This window comes from Phoenix dactylifera, chromosome 4, assembly GCF_051530095.1.
Source record: "Phoenix dactylifera cultivar Ajwa chromosome 4, Ajwa_hap1_PhDact_Kaust_v1.1, whole genome shotgun sequence".
Lineage (NCBI taxonomy): Eukaryota > Viridiplantae > Streptophyta > Magnoliopsida > Arecales > Arecaceae > Phoenix > Phoenix dactylifera.
In genome coordinates this window covers 34,254,613-34,277,018 of record NC_143193.1, presented here as the reverse complement: position 1 = coordinate 34,277,018, position 22,406 = coordinate 34,254,613, and the positions used below count along the sequence as shown (strand labels likewise).

Sequence of the window (22,406 nt, the reverse complement as noted above, 5' to 3'; positions counted from 1 at the left end):
CCATGCAGCATAGCGGGACCAGCGCGTTGAATTCTACGCCAGAACGGCCCCGGCGGCGCGAATGTCTCGGGCCGTCGAGGTCGGCTGCTTTGTCATAAAAGGGAGTTTCGAAGGGCATGTCATGGGTGCGATCATACCAGCACTAATGCACCGGATCCCATCAGAACTCCGCAGTTAAGCGTGCTTAGGCGAGGGTAGTACTAGGATGGGTGACCCTATGGAAAGTCCTCGTGTTGCACCCCTTTTATTTTTTGCCCGCTTTTTTATTTTTTGGTAATATTTATTTTTAATTTTTCGGCCTTTGGCTTTTCCTCTTCGGATAATTTTTTTTCTCCGAAAATAAACTGAGTCCGGAGACTGGCGGTGCCATGCAGCATAGCGGGACCAGCGCGTTGAATCCTACGCCAGAACGGCCCCGCCGGCGCGAATGTCTCGGGCCGTCGAGGTCTGCTGCTTTGTCATAAAAGGGAGTTTCGAAGGGCATGTAATGGGTACGATCATACCAGCACTAATGCACCAGATTCCATCAGAACTCCGCAGTTAAGCATGCTTGGGCGAGAGTAGTACTAGGATGGGTGACCCTCTGGGAAGTCCTCGTGTTGCACCCCTTTAATTTTTTGCCCGCTTTTTTATTTTTTGATAATATTTATTTTTAATTTTTCGGCTTTTCGCTTTTCCACTCCGGATAATTTTTTTCCTCCCAAAATAAACCGAGTTCGGAGACAGGCGGTGCCATGCAGCATAGCGGGACCAGCGCGTTGAATTCTACGCCAGAACGGCCCCGGCGGCGCGAATGTCTCGGGCCGTCGAGGTCGGCTGCTTTGTCATAAAAGGGAGTTTCGAAGGGCATGTCATGGGTGCGATCATACCAGCACTAATGCACCGGATCCCATCAGAACTCCGCAGTTAAGCGTGCTTAGGCGAGGGTAGTACTAGGATGGGTGACCCTATGGAAAGTCCTCGTGTTGCACCCCTTTTATTTTTTGCCCGCTTTTTTATTTTTTGGTAATATTTATTTTTAATTTTTCGGCCTTTGGCTTTTCCTCTTCGGATAATTTTTTCTCCCCGAAAATAAACTGAGTCCGGAGACTGGCTGTGCCATGCAGCATAGCGGGACCAGCGCGTTGAATCCTACGCCAGAACGGCCCTGGCGGCGCGAATGTCTCGGGCCGTCGAGACCGGCTGCTTTGTCATAAAACGGAGTTTCGAAGGGCTTGTCATGGGTGCGATCATACCCGCACTAATGCACCGGATCCCATCAGAACTCTGCAGTTAAGCGTGCTTGGGCGAGAGTAGTACTGGGATGGGTGACCCCCCGGGAAGTCCTCGTGTTGCACCCCATTTATTTTTTGCCCGTTTTTTTATTTTTTGATAATATTTATTTTTAATTTTTCGGCTTTTGGCTTTTCCACTTCGGATAATTTTTTTCCCCCGAAAATAAACTGAGTCCGGAGACTGGCGGTGCCATGCAGCATAGCGGGACCAGCGCGTTGAATCCTACGCCAGAACGGCCCCGGCGGCGCGAATGTCTCGGGCCGTCGAGGTCGGCTGCTTTGTCATAAAAGGGAGTTTCGAAGGGCATGTCATGGGTGCGATCATACCAGCACTAATGCACCGGATCCCATCAAAACTCCGCAGTTAAGCGTGCTTGGGCGAGAGTAGCACTAGGATGGGTGACCACCTGGGAAGTCCTCGTGTTGCACCCCTTTTATTTTTTGCCCCTTTTTTTATTTTTTGATAATATTTATTTTTAATTTTTCGGCTTTTGGCTTTTCCGCTTCGGATAATTTTTTTCCTCCGAAAATGAACTGAGTCCGGAGACTGGCGGTGCCATGCAGCATAGCGGGACCAGCGCGTTGAATCCTACGCCAGAACGGCCCCGGCGGTGCGAATGTCTCGGGCCGTCGAGACCTGCTGCTTTGTCATAAAAGGGAGTTTCGAAGGGCTTGTCATGGGTGCGATCATACCAGCACTAATGCACCGGATCCCATCTGAACTCCGCAGTTAAGCGTGCTTGGGCGAGAGTAGTACTAGGATGGGTGACCCCCTGGGAAGTCCTCGTGTTGCACCCCTTTTATTTTTTGCCCGCTTTTTTATTTTTTGTTAATATTTATTTTTAATTTTTTGGCTTTTGGCTTTTCCTCTTCGGATAATTTTTTTTCCCCGAAAATAAACTGAGTCCGGAGACTGGCGGTGCCATGCAGCATAGCGGGACCAGCGCGTTGAATCCTACGCCAGAACGGCCCCGGCGGCGCGAATGTCTCGGGCCGTCGAGGTCGGCTGCTTTGTCATAAAAGGGAGTTTCGAAGGGCATGTCATGGGTGCGATCATACCAGCACTAATGCACCGGATCCCATCAGAACTCCGCAGTTAAGCGTGCTTGGGCGAGGGTAGTACTAGGATGGGTGACCCTATGGAAAGTCCTCGTGTTGCACCCCTTTTATTTTTTGCCCGCTTTTTTATTTTTTGATAATATTTATTTTTAATTTTTCGGCCTTTGGCTTTTCCTCTTCGGATAATTTTTTTTCTCCGAAAATAAACTGAGTCCGGAGACTGGCGGTGCCATGCAGCATAGCGGGACCAGCGCGTTGAATCCTACGCCAGAACGGCCCCGCCGGCGCGAATGTCTCGGGCCGTCGAGGTCTGCTGCTTTGTCATAAAAGGGAGTTTCGAAGGGCATGTAATGGGTACGATCATACCAGCACTAATGCACCAGATTCCATCAGAACTCCGCAGTTAAGCATGCTTGGGCGAGAGTAGTACTAGGATGGGTGACCCTCTGGGAAATCCTCGTGTTGCACCCCTTTAATTTTTTGCCCGCTTTTTTATTTTTTGATAATATTTATTTTTAATTTTTCGGCTTTTGGCTTTTCCACTCCGGATAATTTTTTTCCTCCCAAAATAAACCGAGTTCGGAGACAGGCGGTGCCATGCAGCATAGCGGGACCAGCGCGTTGAATTCTACGCCAGAACGGCCCTGGCGGCGCGAATGTCTCGGGCCGTCGAGGTCTGCTGCTTTGTCATAAAAGGGAGTTTCGAAGGGCTTGTCATGGGTGTGATCATACCAGCACTAATGCACCGGATCCCATCAGAACTCCGCAGTTAAGCGTGCTTGGGCGAGAGTAGTACAAGGATGGGTGACCCCCTGGGAAGTCCTCGTGTTGCCCCCCTTTTATTTTTTGCCCGCTTTTTTATTTTTTGATAATATTTATTTTTAATTTTTCGGCTTTTGGCTTTTCCTCTTCGGATAATTTTTTCCCCCGAAAATAAACTGAGTCCGGAGACTGGCGGTGCCATGCAGCATAGCGGGACCAGCGCGTTGAATCCTACGCCAGAACGGCCCCGGCGGCGCGAATGTCTCGGGCCGTCGAGGTCGGCTGCTTTGTCATAAAAGGGAGTTTCGAAGGGCATGTCATGGGTGCGATCATACCAGCACTAATGCACCGGATCCCATCAGAACTCCGCAGTTAAGCGTGCTTAGGCGAGGGTAGTACTAGGATGGGTGACCCTATGGAAAGTCCTCGTGTTGCACCCCTTTTATTTTTTGCCTGCTTTTTTATTTTTTGGTAATATTTATTTTTAATTTTTCGGCCTTTGGCTTTTCCTCTTCGGATAATTTTTTCTCCCCGAAAATAAACTGAGTCCGGAGACTGGCTGTGCCATGCAGCATAGCGGGACCAGCGCGTTGAATCCTACGCCAGAACGGCCCTGGCGGCGCGAATGTCTCGGGCCGTCGAGACCGGCTGCTTTGTCATAAAACGGAGTTTCGAAGGGCTTGTCATGGGTGCGATCATACCCGCACTAATGCACCGGATCCCATCAGAACTCTGCAGTTAAGCGTGCTTGGGCGAGAGTAGTACTAGGATGGGTGACCCCCCGGGAAGTCCTCGTGTTGCACCCCATTTATTTTTTGCCCGTTTTTTTATTTTTTGATAATATTTATATTTAATTTTTCGGCTTTTGGCTTTTCCACTTCGGATAATTTTTTTCCCCCGAAAATAAACTGAGTCCGGAGACTGGCGGTGCCATGCAGCATAGCGGGACCAGCGCGTTGAATCCTACGCCAGAACGGCCCCGGCGGCGCGAATGTCTCGGGCCGTCGAGGTCGGCTGCTTTGTCATAAAAGGGAGTTTCGAAGGGCATGTCATGGGTGCGATCATACCAGCACTAATGCACCGGATCCCATCAAAACTCCGCAGTTAAGCGTGCTTGGGCGAGAGTAGCACTAGGATGGGTGACCACCTGGGAAGTCCTCGTGTTGCACCCCTTTTATTTTTTGCCCCTTTTTTTATTTTTTGATAATATTTATTTTTAATTTTTCGGCTTTTGGCTTTTCCGCTTCGGATAATTTTTTTCCTCCGAAAATGAACTGAGTCCGGAGACTGGCGGTGCCATGCAGCATAGCGGGACCAGCGCGTTGAATCCTACGCCAGAACGGCCCCGGCGGTGCGAATGTCTCGGGCCGTCGAGACCTGCTGCTTTGTCATAAAAGGGAGTTTCGAAGGGCTTGTCATGGGTGCGATCATACCAGCACTAATGCACCGGATCCCATCTGAACTCCGCAGTTAAGCGTGCTTGGGCGAGAGTAGTACTAGGATGGGTGACCCCCTGGGAAGTCCTCGTGTTGCACCCCTTTTATTTTTTGCCCGCTTTTTTATTTTTTGTTAATATTTATTTTTAATTTTTCGGCTTTTGGCTTTTCCTCTTCGGATAATTTTTTTTCCCCGAAAATAAACTGAGTCCGGAGACTGGCGGTGCCATGCAGCATAGCGGGACCAGCGCGTTGAATCCTACGCCAGAACGGCCCCGGCGGCGCGAATGTCTCGGGCCGTCGAGGTTGGCTGCTTTGTCATAAAAGGGAGTTTCGAAGGGCATGTCATGGGTGCGATCATACCAGCACTAATGCACCGGATCCCATCAGAACTCCGCAGTTAAGCGTGCTTGGGCGAGGGTAGTACTAGGATGGGTGACCCTATGGAAAGTCCTCGTGTTGCACCCCTTTTATTTTTTGCCCGCTTTTTTATTTTTTGATAATATTTATTTTTAATTTTTCGGCCTTTGGCTTTTCCTCTTCGGATAATTTTTTTTCTCCGAAAATAAACTGAGTCCGGAGACTGGCGGTGCCATGCAGCATAGCGGGACCAGCGCGTTGAATCCTACGCCAGAACGGCCCCGCCGGCGCGAATGTCTCGGGCCGTCGAGGTCTGCTGCTTTGTCATAAAAGGGAGTTTCGAAGGGCATGTAATGGGTACGATCATACCAGCACTAATGCACCAGATTCCATCAGAACTCCGCAGTTAAGCATGCTTGGGCGAGAGTAGTACTAGGATGGGTGACCCTCTGGGAAGTCCTCGTGTTGCACCCCTTTAATTTTTTGCCCGCTTTTTTATTTTTTGATAATATTTATTTTTAATTTTTCGGCTTTTGGCTTTTCCACTCCGGATAATTTTTTTCCTCCCAAAATAAACCGAGTTCGGAGACAGGCGGTGCCATGCAGCATAGCGGGACCAGCGCGTTGAATTCTACGCCAGAACGGCCCTGGCGGCGCGAATGTCTCGGGCCGTCGAGGTCTGCTGCTTTGTCATAAAAGGGAGTTTCGAAGGGCTTGTCATGGGTGTGATCATACCAGCACTAATGCACCGGATCCTATCAGAACTCCGCAGTTAAGCGTGCTTGGGCGAGAGTAGTACAAGGATGGGTGACCCCCTGGGAAGTCCTCGTGTTGCCCCCCTTTTATTTTTTGCCCGCTTTTTTATTTTTTGATAATATTTATTTTTAATTTTTCGGCTTTTGGCTTTTCCTCTTCGGATAATTTTTTCCCCCGAAAATAAACTGAGTCCGGAGACTGGCGGTGCCATGCAGCATAGCGGGACCAGCGCGTTGAATCCTACGCCAGAACGGCCCCGGCGGCGCGAATGTCTCGGGCCGTCGAGGTCGGCTGCTTTGTCATAAAAGGGAGTTTCGAAGGGCATGTCATGGGTGCGATCATACCAGCACTAATGCACCGGATCCCATCAGAACTCCGCAGTTAAGCGTGCTTAGGCGAGGGTAGTACTAGGATGGGTGACCCTATGGAAAGTCCTCGTGTTGCACCCCTTTTATTTTTTGCCTGCTTTTTTATTTTTTGGTAATATTTATTTTTAATTTTTCGGCCTTTGGCTTTTCCTCTTCGGATAATTTTTTCTCCCCGAAAATAAACTGAGTCCGGAGACTGGCTGTGCCATGCAGCATAGCGGGACCAGCGCGTTGAATCCTACGCCAGAACGGCCCTGGCGGCGCGAATGTCTCGGGCCGTCGAGACCGGCTGCTTTGTCATAAAACGGAGTTTCGAAGGGCTTGTCATGGGTGCGATCATACCCGCACTAATGCACCGGATCCCATCAGAACTCTGCAGTTAAGCGTGCTTGGGCGAGAGTAGTACTAGGATGGGTGACCCCCCGGGAAGTCCTCGTGTTGCACCCCATTTATTTTTTGCCCGTTTTTTTATTTTTTGATAATATTTATATTTAATTTTTCGGCTTTTGGCTTTTCCACTTCGGATAATTTTTTTCCCCCGAAAATAAACTGAGTCCGGAGACTGGCGGTGCCATGCAGCATAGCGGGACCAGCGCGTTGAATCCTACGCCAGAACGGCCCCGGCGGCGCGAATGTCTCGGGCCGTCGAGGTCGGCTGCTTTGTCATAAAAGGGAGTTTCGAAGGGCATGTCATGGGTGCGATCATACCAGCACTAATGCACCGGATCCCATCAAAACTCCGCAGTTAAGCGTGCTTGGGCGAGAGTAGCACTAGGATGGGTGACCACCTGGGAAGTCCTCGTGTTGCACCCCTTTTATTTTTTGCCCCTTTTTTTATTTTTTGATAATATTTATTTTTAATTTTTCGGCTTTTGGCTTTTCCGCTTCGGATAATTTTTTTCCTCCGAAAATGAACTGAGTCCGGAGACTGGCGGTGCCATGCAGCATAGCGGGACCAGCGCGTTGAATCCTACGCCAGAACGGCCCCGGCGGTGCGAATGTCTCGGGCCGTCGAGACCTGCTGCTTTGTCATAAAAGGGAGTTTCGAAGGGCTTGTCATGGGTGCGATCATACCAGCACTAATGCACCGGATCCCATCTGAACTCCGCAGTTAAGCGTGCTTGGGCGAGAGTAGTACTAGGATGGGTGACCCCCTGGGAAGTCCTCGTGTTGCACCCCTTTTATTTTTTGCCCGCTTTTTTATTTTTTGTTAATATTTATTTTTAATTTTTCGGCTTTTGGCTTTTCCTCTTCGGATAATTTTTTTTCCCCGAAAATAAACTGAGTCCGGAGACTGGCGGTGCCATGCAGCATAGCGGGACCAGCGCGTTGAATCCTACGCCAGAACGGCCCCGGCGGCGCGAATGTCTCGGGCCGTCGAGGTTGGCTGCTTTGTCATAAAAGGGAGTTTCGAAGGGCATGTCATGGGTGCGATCATACCAGCACTAATGCACCGGATCCCATCAGAACTCCGCAGTTAAGCGTGCTTGGGCGAGGGTAGTACTAGGATGGGTGACCCTATGGAAAGTCCTCGTGTTGCACCCCTTTTATTTTTTGCCCGCTTTTTTATTTTTTGATAATATTTATTTTTAATTTTTCGGCCTTTGGCTTTTCCTCTTCGGATAATTTTTTTTCTCCGAAAATAAACTGAGTCCGGAGACTGGCGGTGCCATGCAGCATAGCGGGACCAGCGCGTTGAATCCTACGCCAGAACGGCCCCGCCGGCGCGAATGTCTCGGGCCGTCGAGGTCTGCTGCTTTGTCATAAAAGGGAGTTTCGAAGGGCATGTAATGGGTACGATCATACCAGCACTAATGCACCAGATTCCATCAGAACTCCGCAGTTAAGCATGCTTGGGCGAGAGTAGTACTAGGATGGGTGACCCTCTGGGAAGTCCTCGTGTTGCACCCCTTTAATTTTTTGCCCGCTTTTTTATTTTTTGATAATATTTATTTTTAATTTTTCGGCTTTTGGCTTTTCCACTCCGGATAATTTTTTTCCTCCCAAAATAAACCGAGTTCGGAGACAGGCGGTGCCATGCAGCATAGCGGGACCAGCGCGTTGAATTCTACGCCAGAACGGCCCTGGCGGCGCGAATGTCTCGGGCCGTCGAGGTCTGCTGCTTTGTCATAAAAGGGAGTTTCGAAGGGCTTGTCATGGGTGTGATCATACCAGCACTAATGCACCGGATCCCATCAGAACTCCGCAGTTAAGCGTGCTTGGGCGAGAGTAGTACAAGGATGGGTGACCCCCTGGGAAGTCCTCGTGTTGCCCCCCTTTTATTTTTTGCCCGCTTTTTTATTTTTTGATAATATTTATTTTTAATTTTTCGGCTTTTGGCTTTTCCTCTTCGGATAATTTTTTCCCCCGAAAATAAACTGAGTCCGGAGACTGGCGGTGCCATGCAGCATAGCGGGACCAGCGCGTTGAATCCTACGCCAGAACGGCCCCGGCGGCGCGAATGTCTCGGGCCGTCGAGGTCGGCTGCTTTGTCATAAAAGGGAGTTTCGAAGGGCATGTCATGGGTGCGATCATACCAGCACTAATGCACCGGATCCCATCAGAACTCCGCAGTTAAGCGTGCTTAGGCGAGGGTAGTACTAGGATGGGTGACCCTATGGAAAGTCCTCGTGTTGCACCCCTTTTATTTTTTGCCTGCTTTTTTATTTTTTGGTAATATTTATTTTTAATTTTTCGGCCTTTGGCTTTTCCTCTTCGGATAATTTTTTCTCCCCGAAAATAAACTGAGTCCGGAGACTGGCTGTGCCATGCAGCATAGCGGGACCAGCGCGTTGAATCCTACGCCAGAACGGCCCTGGCGGCGCGAATGTCTCGGGCCGTCGAGACCGGCTGCTTTGTCATAAAACGGAGTTTCGAAGGGCTTGTCATGGGTGCGATCATACCCGCACTAATGCACCGGATCCCATCAGAACTCTGCAGTTAAGCGTGCTTGGGCGAGAGTAGTACTAGGATGGGTGACCCCCCGGGAAGTCCTCGTGTTGCACCCCATTTATTTTTTGCCCGTTTTTTTATTTTTTGATAATATTTATATTTAATTTTTCGGCTTTTGGCTTTTCCACTTCGGATAATTTTTTTCCCCCGAAAATAAACTGAGTCCGGAGACTGGCGGTGCCATGCAGCATAGCGGGACCAGCGCGTTGAATCCTACGCCAGAACGGCCCCGGCGGCGCGAATGTCTCGGGCCGTCGAGGTCGGCTGCTTTGTCATAAAAGGGAGTTTCGAAGGGCATGTCATGGGTGCGATCATACCAGCACTAATGCACCGGATCCCATCAAAACTCCGCAGTTAAGCGTGCTTGGGCGAGAGTAGCACTAGGATGGGTGACCACCTGGGAAGTCCTCGTGTTGCACCCCTTTTATTTTTTGCCCCTTTTTTTATTTTTTGATAATATTTATTTTTAATTTTTCGGCTTTTGGCTTTTCCGCTTCGGATAATTTTTTTCCTCCGAAAATGAACTGAGTCCGGAGACTGGCGGTGCCATGCAGCATAGCGGGACCAGCGCGTTGAATCCTACGCCAGAACGGCCCCGGCGGTGCGAATGTCTCGGGCCGTCGAGACCTGCTGCTTTGTCATAAAAGGGAGTTTCGAAGGGCTTGTCATGGGTGCGATCATACCAGCACTAATGCACCGGATCCCATCTGAACTCCGCAGTTAAGCGTGCTTGGGCGAGAGTAGTACTAGGATGGGTGACCCCCTGGGAAGTCCTCGTGTTGCACCCCTTTTATTTTTTGCCCGCTTTTTTATTTTTTGTTAATATTTATTTTTAATTTTTCGGCTTTTGGCTTTTCCTCTTCGGATAATTTTTTTTCCCCGAAAATAAACTGAGTCCGGAGACTGGCGGTGCCATGCAGCATAGCGGGACCAGCGCGTTGAATCCTACGCCAGAACGGCCCCGGCGGCGCGAATGTCTCGGGCCGTCGAGGTTGGCTGCTTTGTCATAAAAGGGAGTTTCGAAGGGCATGTCATGGGTGCGATCATACCAGCACTAATGCACCGGATCCCATCAGAACTCCGCAGTTAAGCGTGCTTGGGCGAGGGTAGTACTAGGATGGGTGACCCTATGGAAAGTCCTCGTGTTGCACCCCTTTTATTTTTTGCCCGCTTTTTTATTTTTTGATAATATTTATTTTTAATTTTTCGGCCTTTGGCTTTTCCTCTTCGGATAATTTTTTTTCTCCGAAAATAAACTGAGTCCGGAGACTGGCGGTGCCATGCAGCATAGCGGGACCAGCGCGTTGAATCCTACGCCAGAACGGCCCCGCCGGCGCGAATGTCTCGGGCCGTCGAGGTCTGCTGCTTTGTCATAAAAGGGAGTTTCGAAGGGCATGTAATGGGTACGATCATACCAGCACTAATGCACCAGATTCCATCAGAACTCCGCAGTTAAGCATGCTTGGGCGAGAGTAGTACTAGGATGGGTGACCCTCTGGGAAGTCCTCGTGTTGCACCCCTTTAATTTTTTGCCCGCTTTTTTATTTTTTGATAATATTTATTTTTAATTTTTCGGCTTTTGGCTTTTCCACTCCGGATAATTTTTTTCCTCCCAAAATAAACCGAGTTCGGAGACAGGCGGTGCCATGCAGCATAGCGGGACCAGCGCGTTGAATTCTACGCCAGAACGGCCCTGGCGGCGCGAATGTCTCGGGCCGTCGAGGTCTGCTGCTTTGTCATAAAAGGGAGTTTCGAAGGGCTTGTCATGGGTGTGATCATACCAGCACTAATGCACCGGATCCCATCAGAACTCCGCAGTTAAGCGTGCTTGGGCGAGAGTAGTACAAGGATGGGTGACCCCCTGGGAAGTCCTCGTGTTGCCCCCCTTTTATTTTTTGCCCGCTTTTTTATTTTTTGATAATATTTATTTTTAATTTTTCGGCTTTTGGCTTTTCCTCTTCGGATAATTTTTTCCCCCGAAAATAAACTGAGTCCGGAGACTGGCGGTGCCATGCAGCATAGCGGGACCAGCGCGTTGAATCCTACGCCAGAACGGCCCCGGCGGCGCGAATGTCTCGGGCCGTCGAGGTCGGCTGCTTTGTCATAAAAGGGAGTTTCGAAGGGCATGTCATGGGTGCGATCATACCAGCACTAATGCACCGGATCCCATCAGAACTCCGCAGTTAAGCGTGCTTAGGCGAGGGTAGTACTAGGATGGGTGACCCTATGGAAAGTCCTCGTGTTGCACCCCTTTTATTTTTTGCCTGCTTTTTTATTTTTTGGTAATATTTATTTTTAATTTTTCGGCCTTTGGCTTTTCCTCTTCGGATAATTTTTTCTCCCCGAAAATAAACTGAGTCCGGAGACTGGCTGTGCCATGCAGCATAGCGGGACCAGCGCGTTGAATCCTACGCCAGAACGGCCCTGGCGGCGCGAATGTCTCGGGCCGTCGAGACCGGCTGCTTTGTCATAAAACGGAGTTTCGAAGGGCTTGTCATGGGTGCGATCATACCCGCACTAATGCACCGGATCCCATCAGAACTCTGCAGTTAAGCGTGCTTGGGCGAGAGTAGTACTAGGATGGGTGACCCCCCGGGAAGTCCTCGTGTTGCACCCCATTTATTTTTTGCCCGTTTTTTTATTTTTTGATAATATTTATTTTTAATTTTTCGGCTTTTGGCTTTTCCACTTCGGATAATTTTTTTCCCCCGAAAATAAACTGAGTCCGGAGACTGGCGGTGCCATGCAGCATAGCGGGACCAGCGCGTTGAATCCTACGCCAGAACGGCCCCGGCGGCGCGAATGTCTCGGGCCGTCGAGGTCGGCTGCTTTGTCATAAAAGGGAGTTTCGAAGGGCATGTCATGGGTGCGATCATACCAGCACTAATGCACCGGATCCCATCAAAACTCCGCAGTTAAGCGTGCTTGGGCGAGAGTAGCACTAGGATGGGTGACCACCTGGGAAGTCCTCGTGTTGCACCCCTTTTATTTTTTGCCCCTTTTTTTATTTTTTGATAATGTTTATTTTTAATTTTTCGGCTTTTGGCTTTTTCGCTTCGGATAATTTTTTTCCTCCGAAAATGAACTGAGTCCGGAGACTGGCGGTGCCATGCAGCATAGCGGGACCAGCGCGTTGAATCCTACGCCAGAACGGCCCCGGCGGTGCGAATGTCTCGGGCCGTCGAGACCTGCTGCTTTGTCATAAAAGGGAGTTTCGAAGGGCTTGTCATGGGTGCGATCATACCAGCACTAATGCACCGGATCCCATCTGAACTCCGCAGTTAAGCGTGCTTGGGCGAGAGTAGTACTAGGATGGGTGACCCCCTGGGAAGTCCTCGTGTTGCACCCCTTTTATTTTTTGCCCGCTTTTTTATTTTTTGTTAATATTTATTTTTAATTTTTCGGCTTTTGGCTTTTCCTCTTCGGATAATTTTTTTTCCCCGAAAATAAACTGAGTCCGGAGACTGGCGGTGCCATGCAGCATAGCGGGACCAGCGCGTTGAATCCTACGCCAGAACGGCCCCGGCGGCGCGAATGTCTCGGGCCGTCGAGGTCGGCTGCTTTGTCATAAAAGGGAGTTTCGAAGGGCATGTCATGGGTGCGATCATACCAGCACTAATGCACCGGATCCCATCAGAACTCCGCAGTTAAGCGTGCTTGGGCGAGGGTAGTACTAGGATGGGTGACCCTATGGAAAGTCCTCGTGTTGCACCCCTTTTATTTTTTGCCCGCTTTTTTATTTTTTGATAATATTTATTTTTAATTTTTCGGCTTTCGCTGGACGGCCAAACATTGAATGAAATGTTGGCATGGGGTTTCGGCAATTTCAATTCCATTTTTGGCTTTTCCTCTTCGGATAATTTTTTTTCTCCGAAAATAAACTGAGTCCGGAGACTGGCGGTGCCATGCAGCATAGCGGGACCAGCGCGTTGAATCCTACGCCAGAACGGCCCCGCCGGCGCGAATGTCTCGGGCCGTCGAGGTCTGCTGCTTTGTCATAAAAGGGAGTTTCGAAGGGCATGTAATGGGTACGATCATACCAGCACTAATGCACCAGATTCCATCAGAACTCCGCAGTTAAGCATGCTTTGGCGAGAGTAGTACTAGGATGGGTGACCCTCTGGGAAGTCCTCGTGTTGCACCCCTTTAATTTTTTGCCCGCTTTTTTATTTTTTGATAATATTTAGTTTTAATTTTCGGCTTTTGGCTTTTCCACTCCGGATAATTTTTTTCCTCCCAAAATAAACCGAGTTCGGAGACAGGCGGTGCCATGCAGCATAGCGGGACCAGCGCGTTGAATTCTACGCCAGAACGGCCCCGGCGGCGCGAATGTCTCGGGCCGTCGAGGTCTGCTGCTTTGTCATAAAAGGGAGTTTCGAAGGGCTTGTCATGGGTGTGATCATACCAGCACTAATGCACCGGATCCCATCAGAACTCCGCAGTTAAGCGTGCTCGGGCGAGAGTAGTACAAGGATGGGTGACCCCCTGGGAAGTCCTCGTGTTGCCCCCCTTTTATTTTTTGCCCGCTTTTTTATTTTTTGATAATATTTATTTTTAATTTTTCGGCTTTTGGCTTTTCCTCTTCGGATAATTTTTTCCCCCGAAAATAAACTGAGTCCGGAGACTGGCGGCGCCATGCAGCATAGGGGGACCAGCGCGTTGAATCCTACGCCAGAACGGCCCCGGCGGCGCGAATGTCTCGGGCCGTCGAGGTCGGCTGCTTTGTCATAATAGGGAGTTTCGAAGGGCATGTCATGGGTGCGATCATACCAGCACTAATGCACCGGATCCCATCAGAACTCCGCAGTTAAGCGTGCTTAGGCGAGGGTAGTACTAGGATGGGTGACCCTATGGAAAGTCCTCGTGTTGCACCCCTTTTATTTTTTGCCCGCTTTTTTATTTTTTGGTAATATTTATTTTTAATTTTTCGGCCTTTGGCTTTTCCTCTTCGGATAATTTTTTCTCCCCGAAAATAAACTGAGTCCGGAGACTGGCTGTGCCATGCAGCATAGCGGGACCAGCGCGTTGAATCCTACGCCAGAACGGCCCTGGCGGCGCGAATGTCTCGGGCCGTCGAGACCGGCTGCTTTGTCATAAAACGGAGTTTCGAAGGGCTTGTCATGGGTACGATCATACCCGCACTAATGCACCGGATCCCATCAGAACTCTGCAGTTAAGCGTGCTTGGGCGAGAGTAGTACTAGGATGGGTGACCCCCCGGGAAGTCCTCGTGTTGCACCCTATTTATTTTTTGCCCGTTTTTTTATTTTTTGATAATATTTATTTTTAATTTTTCGGCTTTTGGCTTTTCCACTTCGGATAATTTTTTTCCCCCGAAAATAAACTGAGTCCGGAGACTGGCGGTGCCATGCAGCATAGCGGGACCAGCGCGTTGAATCCTACGCCAGAACGGCCCCGGCGGCGCGAATGTCTCGGGCCGTCGAGGTCGGCTGCTTTGTCATAAAAGGGAGTTTCGAAGGGCATGTCATGGGTGCGATCATACCAGCACTAATGCACCGGATCCCATCAAAACTCCGCAGTTAAGCGTGCTTAGGCGAGAGTAGCACTAGGATGGGTGACCACCTGGGAAGTCCTCGTGTTGCACCCCTTTTATCTTTTGCCCCTTTTTTTATTTTTTGATAATATTTATTTTTAATTTTTCGGCTTTTGGCTTTTCCGCTTCGGATAATTTTTTTCCTCCGAAAATAAACTGAGTCCGGAGATTGGCGGTGCCATGCAGCATAGCGGGACCAGCGCGTTGAATCCTACGCCAGAACGGCCCCGGCGGTGCGAATGTCTCGGGCCGTCGAGACCTGCTGCTTTGTCATAAAAGGGAGTTTCGAAGGGCTTGTCATGGGTGCGATCATACCAGCACTAATGCACCGGATCCCATCTGAACTCCGCAGTTAAGCGTGCTTGGGCGAGAGTAGTACTAGGATGGGTGACCCCCTGGGAAGTCCTCGTGTTGCACCCCTTTTATTTTTTGCCCGCTTTTTTATTTTTTGTTAATATTTATTTTTAATTTTTCGGCTTTTGGCTTTTCCTCTTCGGATAATTTTTTTTCCCCGAAAATAAACTGAGTCCGGAGACTGGCGGTGCCATGCAGCATAGCGGGACCAGCGCGTTGAATCCTACGCCAGAACGGCCCCGGCTGCGCGAATGTCTCGGGCCGTCGAGGTCGGCTGCTTTGTCATAAAAGGGAGTTTCGAAGGGCATGTCATGGGTGCGATCATACCAGCACTAATGCACCGGATCCCATCAGAACTCCGCAGTTAAGCGTGCTTGGGCGAGGGTAGTACTAGGATGGGTGGCCCTATGGAAAGTCCTCGTGTTGCACCCCTTTTATTTTTTGCCCGCTTTTTTATTTTTTGATAATATTTATTTTTAATTTTTCGGCCTTTGGCTTTTCCTCTTCGGATAATTTTTTTTCTCCGAAAATAAACTGAGTCCGGAGACTGGCGGTGCCATGCAGCATAGCGGGACCAGCGCGTTGAATCCTACGCCAGAACGGCCCCGCCGGCGCGAATGTCTCGGGCCGTCGAGGTCTGCTGCTTTGTCATAAAAGGGAGTTTCGAAGGGCATGTAATGGGTACGATCATACCAGCACTAATGCACGAGATTCCATCAGAACTCCGCAGTTAAGCATGCTTGGGCGAGAGTAGTACTAGGATGGGTGACCCTCTGGGAAGTCCTCGTGTTGCACCCCTTTAATTTTTTGCCCGCTTTTTTATTTTTTGATAATATTTATTTTTAATTTTTCGGCTTTTGGCTTTTCCACTCCGGATAATTTTTTTCCTCCCAAAATAAACCGAGTTCGGAGACAGGCGGTGCCATGCAGCATAGCGGGACCAGCGCGTTGAATTCTATGCCAGAACGGCCCCGGCGGCCCGAATGTCTCGGGCCGTCGAGGTCTGCTGCTTTGTCAGAAAAGGGAGTTTCGAAGGGCTTATCATGGGTGTGATCATACCAGCACTAATGCACCGGATCTCATCAGAACTCCGCAGTTAAGCGTGCTTGGGCGAGAGTAGTACAAGGATGGGTGACCCCCTGGGAAGTCCTCGTGTTGCCCCCCTTTTATTTTTTGCCCGCTTTTTTATTTTTTGATAATATTTATTTTTAATTTTTCGGCTTTTGGCTTTTCCTCTTCGGATAATTTTTTTCCCCCGACAATAAACTGAGTCCGGAGACTGGCGGTGCCATGCCGCATAGCGGGACCAGCGCGTTGAATCCTACGCCAGAACGGCCCCGGCAGCGCGAATGTCTCGGGCGGTCGAGGTCTGCTGCTTTGTCATAAAAGGGAGTTTCGAAGGGCATGTCATGGGTGCGATCATACCAGCACTAATGCACCGGATCCCATCAGAACTCCGCAGTTAAGCGTGCTTGGGCGAGGGTAGTACTAGGATGGGTGACCCTATGGAAAGTCCTCGTGTTGCACCCCTTTTATTTTTTGCCCGCTTTTTTATTTTTTGATAATATTTATTTTTAATTTTTCGGCCTTTGGCTTTTCCTCTTCGGATAATTTTTTTTCCCCGAAAATAAACTGAGTCCGGAGACTGGCGGTGCCATGCAGCATAGCGGGACCAGCGCGTTGAATCCTACGCCAGAACGGCCCCGCCGGCGCGAATGTCTCGGGCCGTCGAGGTCTGCTGCTTTGTCATAAAAGGGAGTTTCGAAGGGCATGTAATGGGTACGATCATACCAGCACTAATGCACCAGATTCCATCAGAACTCCGCAGTTAAGCATGCTTGGGCGAGAGTAGTACTAGGATGGGTGACCCTCTGGGAAGTCCTCGTGTTGCACCCCTTTAATTTTTTGCCCGCTTTTTTATTTTTTGATAATATTTATTTTTAATTTTTCGGCTTTTGGCTTTTCCACTCCGGATAATTTTTTTCCTCCCAAAATAAACTGAGTTCGGAGACAGGCGGTGCCATGCAGCATAGCGGGACCAGCGCGTTGAATTCTACGCCAGAACGGCCCCGGCGGCGCGAATGTCTCGGGCCGTCGAGGTCTGCTGCTTTGTCATAAAAGGGAGTTTCGAAGGGATTGTCATGGGTGTGATCATACCAGCACTAATGCACCGGATCCCATCAGAACTCCGCAGTTAAGCGTGCTTGGGCGAGAGTAGTACAAGGATGGGTGACTTCCCTGGGAAGTCCTCGTGTTGCCCCCCTTTTATTTTTTGCCCGCTTTTTTATTTTTTGATAATATTTATTTTTAATTTTTTGGCTTTTGGCTTTTCCTCTTCGGATAATTTTTTTCCCCCGACAATAAACTGAGTCCGGAGACTGGCGGTGCCATGCCGCATAGCGGGACCAGCGCGTTGAATCCTACGCCAGAACGGCCCCGGCGGTGCGAATGTCTCGGGCCGTCGAGACCTGCTGCTTTGTCATAAAAGGGAGTTTCGAAGGGCTTGTCATGGGTGCGATCATACCAGCACTAATGCACCGGATCCCATCTGAACTCCGCAGTTAAGCGTGCTTGGGCGAGAGTAGTACTAGGATGGGTGACCCCCTGGGAAGTCCTCGTGTTGCACCCCTTTTATTTTTTGCCCGCTTTTTTATTTTTTGTTAATATTTATTTTTAATTTTTCGGCTTTTGGCTTTTCCTCTTCGGATAATTTTTTTTCCCCGAAAATAAACTGAGTCCGGAGACTGGCGGTGCCATGCAGCATAGCGGGACCAGCGCGTTGAATCCTACGCCAGAACGGCCCCGGCGGCGCGAATGTCTCGGGCCGTCGAGGTCGGCTGCTTTGTCATAAAAGGGAGTTTCGAAGGGCATGTCATGGGTGCGATCATACCAGCACTAATGCACCGGATCCCATCAGAACTCCGCAGTTAAGCGTGCTTAGGCGAGGGTAGTACTAGGATGGGTGACCCTATGGAAAGTCCTCGTGTTGCACCCCTTTTATTTTTTGCCCGCTTTTTTATTTTTTGGTAATATTTATTTTTAATTTTTCGGCCTTTGGCTTTTCCTCTTCGGATAATTTTTTCTCCCCGAAAATAAACTGAGTCCGGAGACTGGCTGTGCCATGCAGCATAGCGGGACCAGCGCGTTGAATTCTACGCCAGAACGGCCCTGGCGGCGCGAATGTCTCGGGCCGTCGAGACCGGCTGCTTTGTCATAAAACGGAGTTTCGAAGGGCTTGTCATGGGTGCGATCATACCCGCACTAATGCACCGGATCCCATCAGAACTCTGCAGTTAAGCGTGCTTGGGCGAGAGTAGTACTAGGATGGGTGACCCCCCGGGAAGTCCTCGTGTTGCACCCTATTTATTTTTTGCCCGTTTTTTTATTTTTTGATAATATTTATTTTTAATTTTTCGGCTTTTGGCTTTTCCACTTCGGATAATTTTTTTCCCCCGAAAATAAACTGAGTCCGGAGACTGGCGGTGCCATGCAGCATAGCGGGACCAGCGCGTTGAATCCTACGCCAGAACGGCCCCGGCGGCGCGAATGTCTCGGGCCGTCGAGGTCGGCTGCTTTGTCATAAAAGGGAGTTTCGAAGGGCATGTCATGGGTGCGATCATACCAGCACTAATGCACCGGATCCCATCAGAACTCCGCAGTTAAGCGTGCTTGGGCGAGGGTAGTACTAGGATGGGTGGCCCTATGGAAAGTCCTCGTGTTGCACCCCTTTTATTTTTTGCCCGCTTTTTTATTTTTTGATAATATTTATTTTTAATTTTTCGGCCTTTGGCTTTTCCTCTTCGGATAATTTTTTTTCTCCGAAAATAAACTGAGTCCGGAGACTGGTGGTGCCATGCAGCATAGCGGGACCAGCGCGTTGAATCCTACGCCAGAACGGCCCCGCCGGCGCGAATGTCTCGGGCCGTCGAGGTCTGCTGCTTTGTCATAAAAGGGAGTTTCGAAGGGCATGTAATGGGTACGATCATACCAGCACTAATGCACCAGATTCCATCAGAACTCCGCAGTTAAGCATGCTTGGGCGAGAGTAGTACTAGGATGGGTGACCCTCTGGGAAGTCCTCGTGTTGCACCCCTTTAATTTTTTGCCCGCTTTTTTATTTTTTGATAATATTTATTTTTAATTTTTCGGCTTTTGGCTTTTCCACTCCGGATAATTTTTTTCCTCCCAAAATAAACCGAGTTCGGAGACAGGCGGTGCCATGCAGCATAGCGGGACCAGCGCGTTGAATTCTATGCCAGAACGGCCCCGGCGGCCCGAATGTCTCGGGCCGTCGAGGTCTGCTGCTTTGTCATAAAAGGGTGTTTCGAAGGGCTTGTCATGGGTGTGATCATACCCGCACTAATGCACCGGATCCCACCAGAACTCCGCAGTTAAGCGTGCTTGGGCGAGAGTAGTACAAGGATGGGTGACCCCCTGGGAAGTCCTCGTGTTGCCCCCCTTTTATTTTTTGCTCGCTTTTTTATTTTTTGATAATATTTATTTTTAATTTTTCGGCTTTTGGCTTTTCCTCTTCGGATAATTTTTTTCCCCCGACAATAAACTGAGTCCGGAGACTGGCGGTGCCATGCCGCATAGCGGGACCAGCGCGTTGAATCCTACGCCAGAACGGCCCCCGCAGCGCGAATGTCTCGGGCGGTCGAGGTCTGCTGCTTTGTCATAAAAGGGAGTTTCGAAGGACATGTCATGGGTGCGATCATACCAGCACTAATGCACCGGATCCCATCAGAACTCCGCAGTTAAGCGTGCTTGGGCGAGGGTAGTACTAGGATGGGTGACCCTATGGAAAGTCCTCGTGTTGCACCCCATTTATTTTTTGCCCGCTTTTTTATTTTTTGATAATATTTATTTTTAATTTTTCGGCCTTTGGCTTTTCCTCTTCGGATAATTTTTTTTCCCCGAAAATAAACTGAGTCCGGAGACTGGCGGTGCCATGCAGCATAGCGGGACCAGCGCGTTGAATCCTACGCCAGAACGGCCCCGCCGGCGCGAATGTCTCGGGCCGTCGAGGTCTGCTGCTTTGTCATAAAAGGGAGTTTCAAAGGGCATGTAATGGGTACGATCATACCAGCACTAATGCACCAGATTCCATCAGAACTCCGCAGTTAAGCATGCTTGGGCGAGAGTAGTACTAGGATGGGTGACCCTCTGGGAAGTCCTCGTGTTGCACCCCTTTAATTTTTTGCCCGCTTTTTTATTTTTTGATAATATTTATTTTTAATTTTTCGGCTTTTGGCTTTTCCACTCCGGATAATTTTTTTCCTCCCAAAATAAACTGAGTTCGGAGACAGGCGGTGCCATGCAGCATAGCGGGACCAGCGCGTTGAATTCTACGCCAGAACGGCCCCGGCGGCGCGAATGTCTCGGGCCGTCGAGGTCTGCTGCTTTGTCATAAAAGGGAGTTTCGAAGGGATTGTCATGGGTGTGATCATACCAGCACTAATGCATCGGATCCCATCAGAACTCCGCAGTTAAGCGTGCTTGGGCGAGAGTAGTACAAGGATGGGTGACCCCCTGGGAAGTCCTCGTGTTGCCCCCCTTTTATTTTTTGCCCGCTTTTTTATTTTTTGATAATATTTATTTTTAATTTTTCGGCTTTTGGCTTTTCCTCTTCGGATAATTTTTTCCCCCGAAAATAAACTGAGTCCGGAGACTGGCGGTGCCATGCAGCATAGCGGGACCAGCGCGTTGAATCCTACGCCAGAACGGCCCCGGCGGTGCGAATGTCTCGGGCCGTCGAGACCTGCTGCTTTGTCATAAAAGGGAGTTTCGAAGGGCTTGTCATGGGTGCGATCATACCAGCACTAATGCACCGGATCCCATCTGAACTCCGCAGTTAAGCGTGCTTGGGCGAGAGTAGTACTAGGATGGGTGACCCCCTGGGAAGTCCTCGTGTTGCACCCCTTTTATTTTTTGCCCGCTTTTTTATTTTTTGTTAATATTTATTTTTAATTTTTCGGCTTTTGGCTTTTCCTCTTCGGATAATTTTTTTTCCCCGAAAATAAACTGAGTCCGGAGACTGGCGGTGCCATGCAGCATAGCGGGACCAGCGCGTTGAATCCTACGCCAGAACGGCCCCGGCGGCGCGAATGTCTCGGGCCGTCGAGGTCGGCTGCTTTGTCATAAAAGGGAGTTTCGAAGGGCATGTCATGGGTGCGATCATACCAGCACTAATGCACCGGATCCCATCAGAACTCCGCAGTTAAGCGTGCTTGGGCGAGGGTAGTACTAGGATGGGTGACCCTATGGAAAGTCCTCGTGTTGCACCCCTTTTATTTTTTGCCCGCTTTTTTATTTTTTGATAATATTTATTTTTAATTTTTCGGCCTTTGGCTTTTCCTCTTCGGATAATTTTTTTTCTCCAAAAATAAACTGAGTCCGGAGACTGGCGGTGCCATGCAGCATAGCGGGACCAGCGCGTTGAATCCTACGCCAGAACGGCCACGCCGGCGCGAATGTCTCGGGCCGTCGAGGTCTGCTGCTTTGTCATAAAAGGGAGTTTCGAAGGGCATGTAATGGGTACGATCATACCAGCACTAATGCACCAGATTCCATCAGAACTCCGCAGTTAAGCATGCTTGGGCGAGAGTAGTACTAGGATGGGTGACCCTCTGGGAAGTCCTCGTGTTGCACCCCTTTAATTTTTTGCCCGCTTTTTTATTTTTTGATAATATTTATTTTTAATTTTTCGGCTTTTGGCTTTTCCACTCCGGATAATTTTTTTCCTCCCAAAATAAACCGAGTTCGGAGACAGGCGGTGCCATGCTGCATAGCGGGACCAGCGCGTTGAATTCTACGCCAGAACGGCCCCGGCGGCGCGAATGTCTCGGGCCGTCGAGGTCTGCTGCTTTGTCATAAAAGAGAGTTTCGAAGGGCTTGTCATGGGTGTGATCATACCAGCACTAATGCACCGGATCCCATCAGAACTCCGCAGTTAAGCGTGCTTGGGCGAGAGTAGTACAAGGATGGGTGACCCCCTGGGAAGTCCTCGTGTTGCCCCCCTTTTATTTTTTGCCCGCTTTTTTATTTTTTGATAATATTTATTTTTAATTTTTCGGCTTTTGGCTTTTCCTCTTCGGATAATTTTTTCCCCCGAAAATAAACTGAGTCCGGAGACTGGCGGTGCCATGCAGCATAGCGGGACCAGCGCGTTGAATCCTACGCCAGAACGGCCCCGGCGGTGCGAATGTCTCGGGCCGTCGAGACCTGCTGCTTTGTCATAAAAGGGAGTTTCGAAGGGCTTGTCATGGGTGCGATCATACCAGCACTAATGCACCGGATCCCATCTGAACTCCGCAGTTAAGCGTGCTTGGGCGAGAGTAGTACTAGGATGGGTGACCCCCGGGGAAGTCCTCGTGTTGCACCCCTTTTATTTTTTGCCCGCTTTTTTATTTTTTGTTAATATTTATTTTTAATTTTTCGGCTTTTGGCTTTTCCTCTTCGGATAATTTTTTTTCCCCGAAAATAAACTGAGTCCGGAGACTGGCGGGGCCATGCAGCATAGCGGGACCAGC

At 49.6% G+C, this 22,406-nt stretch overlaps 47 non-coding genes and 14 pseudogenes across 47 annotated transcripts; all 61 read left to right on the top strand.

Moving 5' to 3' along the window:
- The first annotated feature begins 123 nt into the window (after window positions 1–123).
- LOC149755346 (5S ribosomal RNA) lies at window positions 124–242 on the top strand. Its single transcript, XR_016406163.1, has one exon. It is a non-coding gene; the product is annotated as a 5S ribosomal RNA (ribosomal RNA).
- Window positions 243–489: 247 nt separating this feature from the next.
- LOC149755345 (5S ribosomal RNA) lies at window positions 490–608 on the top strand (annotated as a pseudogene).
- A 247-nt stretch (window positions 609–855) lies between these two features.
- LOC149755344 (5S ribosomal RNA) lies at window positions 856–974 on the top strand. Its single transcript, XR_016406162.1, has one exon. It is a non-coding gene; the product is annotated as a 5S ribosomal RNA (ribosomal RNA).
- A 247-nt stretch (window positions 975–1,221) lies between these two features.
- Window positions 1,222–1,340, top strand: LOC149755343 (5S ribosomal RNA). Its single transcript, XR_016404425.1, has one exon. It is a non-coding gene; the product is annotated as a 5S ribosomal RNA (ribosomal RNA).
- Window positions 1,341–1,587: 247 nt separating this feature from the next.
- Window positions 1,588–1,706, top strand: LOC149755342 (5S ribosomal RNA). The gene has a single exon (XR_016408071.1). It is a non-coding gene; the product is annotated as a 5S ribosomal RNA (ribosomal RNA).
- A 247-nt stretch (window positions 1,707–1,953) lies between these two features.
- Window positions 1,954–2,072, top strand: LOC149755341 (5S ribosomal RNA). The gene has a single exon (XR_016409507.1). It is a non-coding gene; the product is annotated as a 5S ribosomal RNA (ribosomal RNA).
- A 247-nt stretch (window positions 2,073–2,319) lies between these two features.
- LOC149755340 (5S ribosomal RNA) lies at window positions 2,320–2,438 on the top strand. Its single transcript, XR_016402438.1, has one exon. It is a non-coding gene; the product is annotated as a 5S ribosomal RNA (ribosomal RNA).
- Window positions 2,439–2,685: 247 nt separating this feature from the next.
- LOC149755339 (5S ribosomal RNA) lies at window positions 2,686–2,804 on the top strand (annotated as a pseudogene).
- A 247-nt stretch (window positions 2,805–3,051) lies between these two features.
- LOC149755338 (5S ribosomal RNA) lies at window positions 3,052–3,170 on the top strand. Its single transcript, XR_016406787.1, has one exon. It is a non-coding gene; the product is annotated as a 5S ribosomal RNA (ribosomal RNA).
- Window positions 3,171–3,416: 246 nt separating this feature from the next.
- Window positions 3,417–3,535, top strand: LOC149755337 (5S ribosomal RNA). The gene has a single exon (XR_016406161.1). It is a non-coding gene; the product is annotated as a 5S ribosomal RNA (ribosomal RNA).
- A 247-nt stretch (window positions 3,536–3,782) lies between these two features.
- Window positions 3,783–3,901, top strand: LOC149755336 (5S ribosomal RNA). The gene has a single exon (XR_016404620.1). It is a non-coding gene; the product is annotated as a 5S ribosomal RNA (ribosomal RNA).
- Window positions 3,902–4,148: 247 nt separating this feature from the next.
- On the top strand, window positions 4,149–4,267 carry LOC149755335 (5S ribosomal RNA). Its single transcript, XR_016408070.1, has one exon. It is a non-coding gene; the product is annotated as a 5S ribosomal RNA (ribosomal RNA).
- Window positions 4,268–4,514: 247 nt separating this feature from the next.
- LOC149755334 (5S ribosomal RNA) lies at window positions 4,515–4,633 on the top strand. The gene has a single exon (XR_016409496.1). It is a non-coding gene; the product is annotated as a 5S ribosomal RNA (ribosomal RNA).
- Window positions 4,634–4,880: 247 nt separating this feature from the next.
- Window positions 4,881–4,999, top strand: LOC149755333 (5S ribosomal RNA). The gene has a single exon (XR_016402437.1). It is a non-coding gene; the product is annotated as a 5S ribosomal RNA (ribosomal RNA).
- A 247-nt stretch (window positions 5,000–5,246) lies between these two features.
- Window positions 5,247–5,365, top strand: LOC149755332 (5S ribosomal RNA; annotated as a pseudogene).
- A 247-nt stretch (window positions 5,366–5,612) lies between these two features.
- On the top strand, window positions 5,613–5,731 carry LOC149755331 (5S ribosomal RNA). The gene has a single exon (XR_016408791.1). It is a non-coding gene; the product is annotated as a 5S ribosomal RNA (ribosomal RNA).
- Window positions 5,732–5,977: 246 nt separating this feature from the next.
- LOC149755330 (5S ribosomal RNA) lies at window positions 5,978–6,096 on the top strand. The gene has a single exon (XR_016406160.1). It is a non-coding gene; the product is annotated as a 5S ribosomal RNA (ribosomal RNA).
- Window positions 6,097–6,343: 247 nt separating this feature from the next.
- LOC149755329 (5S ribosomal RNA) lies at window positions 6,344–6,462 on the top strand. The gene has a single exon (XR_016404619.1). It is a non-coding gene; the product is annotated as a 5S ribosomal RNA (ribosomal RNA).
- Window positions 6,463–6,709: 247 nt separating this feature from the next.
- On the top strand, window positions 6,710–6,828 carry LOC149755328 (5S ribosomal RNA). Its single transcript, XR_016408069.1, has one exon. It is a non-coding gene; the product is annotated as a 5S ribosomal RNA (ribosomal RNA).
- A 247-nt stretch (window positions 6,829–7,075) lies between these two features.
- Window positions 7,076–7,194, top strand: LOC149755327 (5S ribosomal RNA). The gene has a single exon (XR_016409485.1). It is a non-coding gene; the product is annotated as a 5S ribosomal RNA (ribosomal RNA).
- Window positions 7,195–7,441: 247 nt separating this feature from the next.
- On the top strand, window positions 7,442–7,560 carry LOC149755326 (5S ribosomal RNA). The gene has a single exon (XR_016402436.1). It is a non-coding gene; the product is annotated as a 5S ribosomal RNA (ribosomal RNA).
- A 247-nt stretch (window positions 7,561–7,807) lies between these two features.
- On the top strand, window positions 7,808–7,926 carry LOC149755325 (5S ribosomal RNA; annotated as a pseudogene).
- Window positions 7,927–8,173: 247 nt separating this feature from the next.
- On the top strand, window positions 8,174–8,292 carry LOC149755324 (5S ribosomal RNA). The gene has a single exon (XR_016406786.1). It is a non-coding gene; the product is annotated as a 5S ribosomal RNA (ribosomal RNA).
- Window positions 8,293–8,538: 246 nt separating this feature from the next.
- Window positions 8,539–8,657, top strand: LOC149755323 (5S ribosomal RNA). Its single transcript, XR_016406159.1, has one exon. It is a non-coding gene; the product is annotated as a 5S ribosomal RNA (ribosomal RNA).
- Window positions 8,658–8,904: 247 nt separating this feature from the next.
- Window positions 8,905–9,023, top strand: LOC149755322 (5S ribosomal RNA). Its single transcript, XR_016404618.1, has one exon. It is a non-coding gene; the product is annotated as a 5S ribosomal RNA (ribosomal RNA).
- A 247-nt stretch (window positions 9,024–9,270) lies between these two features.
- On the top strand, window positions 9,271–9,389 carry LOC149755321 (5S ribosomal RNA). Its single transcript, XR_016408068.1, has one exon. It is a non-coding gene; the product is annotated as a 5S ribosomal RNA (ribosomal RNA).
- A 247-nt stretch (window positions 9,390–9,636) lies between these two features.
- On the top strand, window positions 9,637–9,755 carry LOC149755320 (5S ribosomal RNA). Its single transcript, XR_016409474.1, has one exon. It is a non-coding gene; the product is annotated as a 5S ribosomal RNA (ribosomal RNA).
- Window positions 9,756–10,002: 247 nt separating this feature from the next.
- Window positions 10,003–10,121, top strand: LOC149755319 (5S ribosomal RNA). Its single transcript, XR_016402435.1, has one exon. It is a non-coding gene; the product is annotated as a 5S ribosomal RNA (ribosomal RNA).
- A 247-nt stretch (window positions 10,122–10,368) lies between these two features.
- LOC149755318 (5S ribosomal RNA) lies at window positions 10,369–10,487 on the top strand (annotated as a pseudogene).
- Window positions 10,488–10,734: 247 nt separating this feature from the next.
- Window positions 10,735–10,853, top strand: LOC149755317 (5S ribosomal RNA). The gene has a single exon (XR_016406785.1). It is a non-coding gene; the product is annotated as a 5S ribosomal RNA (ribosomal RNA).
- Window positions 10,854–11,099: 246 nt separating this feature from the next.
- On the top strand, window positions 11,100–11,218 carry LOC149755316 (5S ribosomal RNA). The gene has a single exon (XR_016406158.1). It is a non-coding gene; the product is annotated as a 5S ribosomal RNA (ribosomal RNA).
- Window positions 11,219–11,465: 247 nt separating this feature from the next.
- On the top strand, window positions 11,466–11,584 carry LOC149755315 (5S ribosomal RNA). Its single transcript, XR_016404617.1, has one exon. It is a non-coding gene; the product is annotated as a 5S ribosomal RNA (ribosomal RNA).
- A 247-nt stretch (window positions 11,585–11,831) lies between these two features.
- Window positions 11,832–11,950, top strand: LOC149755314 (5S ribosomal RNA). Its single transcript, XR_016408067.1, has one exon. It is a non-coding gene; the product is annotated as a 5S ribosomal RNA (ribosomal RNA).
- Window positions 11,951–12,197: 247 nt separating this feature from the next.
- LOC149755313 (5S ribosomal RNA) lies at window positions 12,198–12,316 on the top strand. Its single transcript, XR_016409462.1, has one exon. It is a non-coding gene; the product is annotated as a 5S ribosomal RNA (ribosomal RNA).
- A 247-nt stretch (window positions 12,317–12,563) lies between these two features.
- Window positions 12,564–12,682, top strand: LOC149755312 (5S ribosomal RNA). Its single transcript, XR_016402434.1, has one exon. It is a non-coding gene; the product is annotated as a 5S ribosomal RNA (ribosomal RNA).
- A 311-nt stretch (window positions 12,683–12,993) lies between these two features.
- LOC149755311 (5S ribosomal RNA) lies at window positions 12,994–13,112 on the top strand (annotated as a pseudogene).
- A 246-nt stretch (window positions 13,113–13,358) lies between these two features.
- On the top strand, window positions 13,359–13,477 carry LOC149755310 (5S ribosomal RNA). Its single transcript, XR_016407181.1, has one exon. It is a non-coding gene; the product is annotated as a 5S ribosomal RNA (ribosomal RNA).
- Window positions 13,478–13,723: 246 nt separating this feature from the next.
- LOC149755309 (5S ribosomal RNA) lies at window positions 13,724–13,842 on the top strand. Its single transcript, XR_016406157.1, has one exon. It is a non-coding gene; the product is annotated as a 5S ribosomal RNA (ribosomal RNA).
- Window positions 13,843–14,089: 247 nt separating this feature from the next.
- Window positions 14,090–14,208, top strand: LOC149755308 (5S ribosomal RNA). Its single transcript, XR_016408108.1, has one exon. It is a non-coding gene; the product is annotated as a 5S ribosomal RNA (ribosomal RNA).
- Window positions 14,209–14,455: 247 nt separating this feature from the next.
- LOC149755307 (5S ribosomal RNA) lies at window positions 14,456–14,574 on the top strand (annotated as a pseudogene).
- Window positions 14,575–14,821: 247 nt separating this feature from the next.
- LOC149755306 (5S ribosomal RNA) lies at window positions 14,822–14,940 on the top strand. The gene has a single exon (XR_016409451.1). It is a non-coding gene; the product is annotated as a 5S ribosomal RNA (ribosomal RNA).
- A 247-nt stretch (window positions 14,941–15,187) lies between these two features.
- LOC149755305 (5S ribosomal RNA) lies at window positions 15,188–15,306 on the top strand. The gene has a single exon (XR_016404647.1). It is a non-coding gene; the product is annotated as a 5S ribosomal RNA (ribosomal RNA).
- Window positions 15,307–15,553: 247 nt separating this feature from the next.
- On the top strand, window positions 15,554–15,672 carry LOC149755304 (5S ribosomal RNA; annotated as a pseudogene).
- Window positions 15,673–15,919: 247 nt separating this feature from the next.
- On the top strand, window positions 15,920–16,038 carry LOC149755303 (5S ribosomal RNA). Its single transcript, XR_016407797.1, has one exon. It is a non-coding gene; the product is annotated as a 5S ribosomal RNA (ribosomal RNA).
- Window positions 16,039–16,285: 247 nt separating this feature from the next.
- LOC149755302 (5S ribosomal RNA) lies at window positions 16,286–16,404 on the top strand. Its single transcript, XR_016402433.1, has one exon. It is a non-coding gene; the product is annotated as a 5S ribosomal RNA (ribosomal RNA).
- Window positions 16,405–16,651: 247 nt separating this feature from the next.
- On the top strand, window positions 16,652–16,770 carry LOC149755301 (5S ribosomal RNA; annotated as a pseudogene).
- A 247-nt stretch (window positions 16,771–17,017) lies between these two features.
- LOC149755300 (5S ribosomal RNA) lies at window positions 17,018–17,137 on the top strand (annotated as a pseudogene).
- A 247-nt stretch (window positions 17,138–17,384) lies between these two features.
- On the top strand, window positions 17,385–17,503 carry LOC149755299 (5S ribosomal RNA). The gene has a single exon (XR_016409440.1). It is a non-coding gene; the product is annotated as a 5S ribosomal RNA (ribosomal RNA).
- Window positions 17,504–17,750: 247 nt separating this feature from the next.
- On the top strand, window positions 17,751–17,869 carry LOC149755298 (5S ribosomal RNA). The gene has a single exon (XR_016406156.1). It is a non-coding gene; the product is annotated as a 5S ribosomal RNA (ribosomal RNA).
- Window positions 17,870–18,116: 247 nt separating this feature from the next.
- On the top strand, window positions 18,117–18,235 carry LOC149755297 (5S ribosomal RNA). Its single transcript, XR_016404779.1, has one exon. It is a non-coding gene; the product is annotated as a 5S ribosomal RNA (ribosomal RNA).
- A 247-nt stretch (window positions 18,236–18,482) lies between these two features.
- On the top strand, window positions 18,483–18,601 carry LOC149755296 (5S ribosomal RNA). Its single transcript, XR_016404646.1, has one exon. It is a non-coding gene; the product is annotated as a 5S ribosomal RNA (ribosomal RNA).
- Window positions 18,602–18,848: 247 nt separating this feature from the next.
- On the top strand, window positions 18,849–18,967 carry LOC149755295 (5S ribosomal RNA; annotated as a pseudogene).
- A 247-nt stretch (window positions 18,968–19,214) lies between these two features.
- LOC149755294 (5S ribosomal RNA) lies at window positions 19,215–19,333 on the top strand (annotated as a pseudogene).
- Window positions 19,334–19,580: 247 nt separating this feature from the next.
- Window positions 19,581–19,699, top strand: LOC149755293 (5S ribosomal RNA). Its single transcript, XR_016402432.1, has one exon. It is a non-coding gene; the product is annotated as a 5S ribosomal RNA (ribosomal RNA).
- A 247-nt stretch (window positions 19,700–19,946) lies between these two features.
- Window positions 19,947–20,065, top strand: LOC149755292 (5S ribosomal RNA; annotated as a pseudogene).
- A 247-nt stretch (window positions 20,066–20,312) lies between these two features.
- Window positions 20,313–20,431, top strand: LOC149755291 (5S ribosomal RNA). Its single transcript, XR_016408305.1, has one exon. It is a non-coding gene; the product is annotated as a 5S ribosomal RNA (ribosomal RNA).
- A 246-nt stretch (window positions 20,432–20,677) lies between these two features.
- Window positions 20,678–20,796, top strand: LOC149755290 (5S ribosomal RNA). Its single transcript, XR_016409429.1, has one exon. It is a non-coding gene; the product is annotated as a 5S ribosomal RNA (ribosomal RNA).
- A 247-nt stretch (window positions 20,797–21,043) lies between these two features.
- On the top strand, window positions 21,044–21,162 carry LOC149755289 (5S ribosomal RNA). The gene has a single exon (XR_016402431.1). It is a non-coding gene; the product is annotated as a 5S ribosomal RNA (ribosomal RNA).
- A 247-nt stretch (window positions 21,163–21,409) lies between these two features.
- Window positions 21,410–21,528, top strand: LOC149755288 (5S ribosomal RNA; annotated as a pseudogene).
- A 247-nt stretch (window positions 21,529–21,775) lies between these two features.
- Window positions 21,776–21,894, top strand: LOC149755287 (5S ribosomal RNA). The gene has a single exon (XR_016406784.1). It is a non-coding gene; the product is annotated as a 5S ribosomal RNA (ribosomal RNA).
- Window positions 21,895–22,140: 246 nt separating this feature from the next.
- On the top strand, window positions 22,141–22,259 carry LOC149755286 (5S ribosomal RNA). Its single transcript, XR_016401299.1, has one exon. It is a non-coding gene; the product is annotated as a 5S ribosomal RNA (ribosomal RNA).
- The last annotated feature ends 147 nt before the right edge of the window (window positions 22,260–22,406 follow it).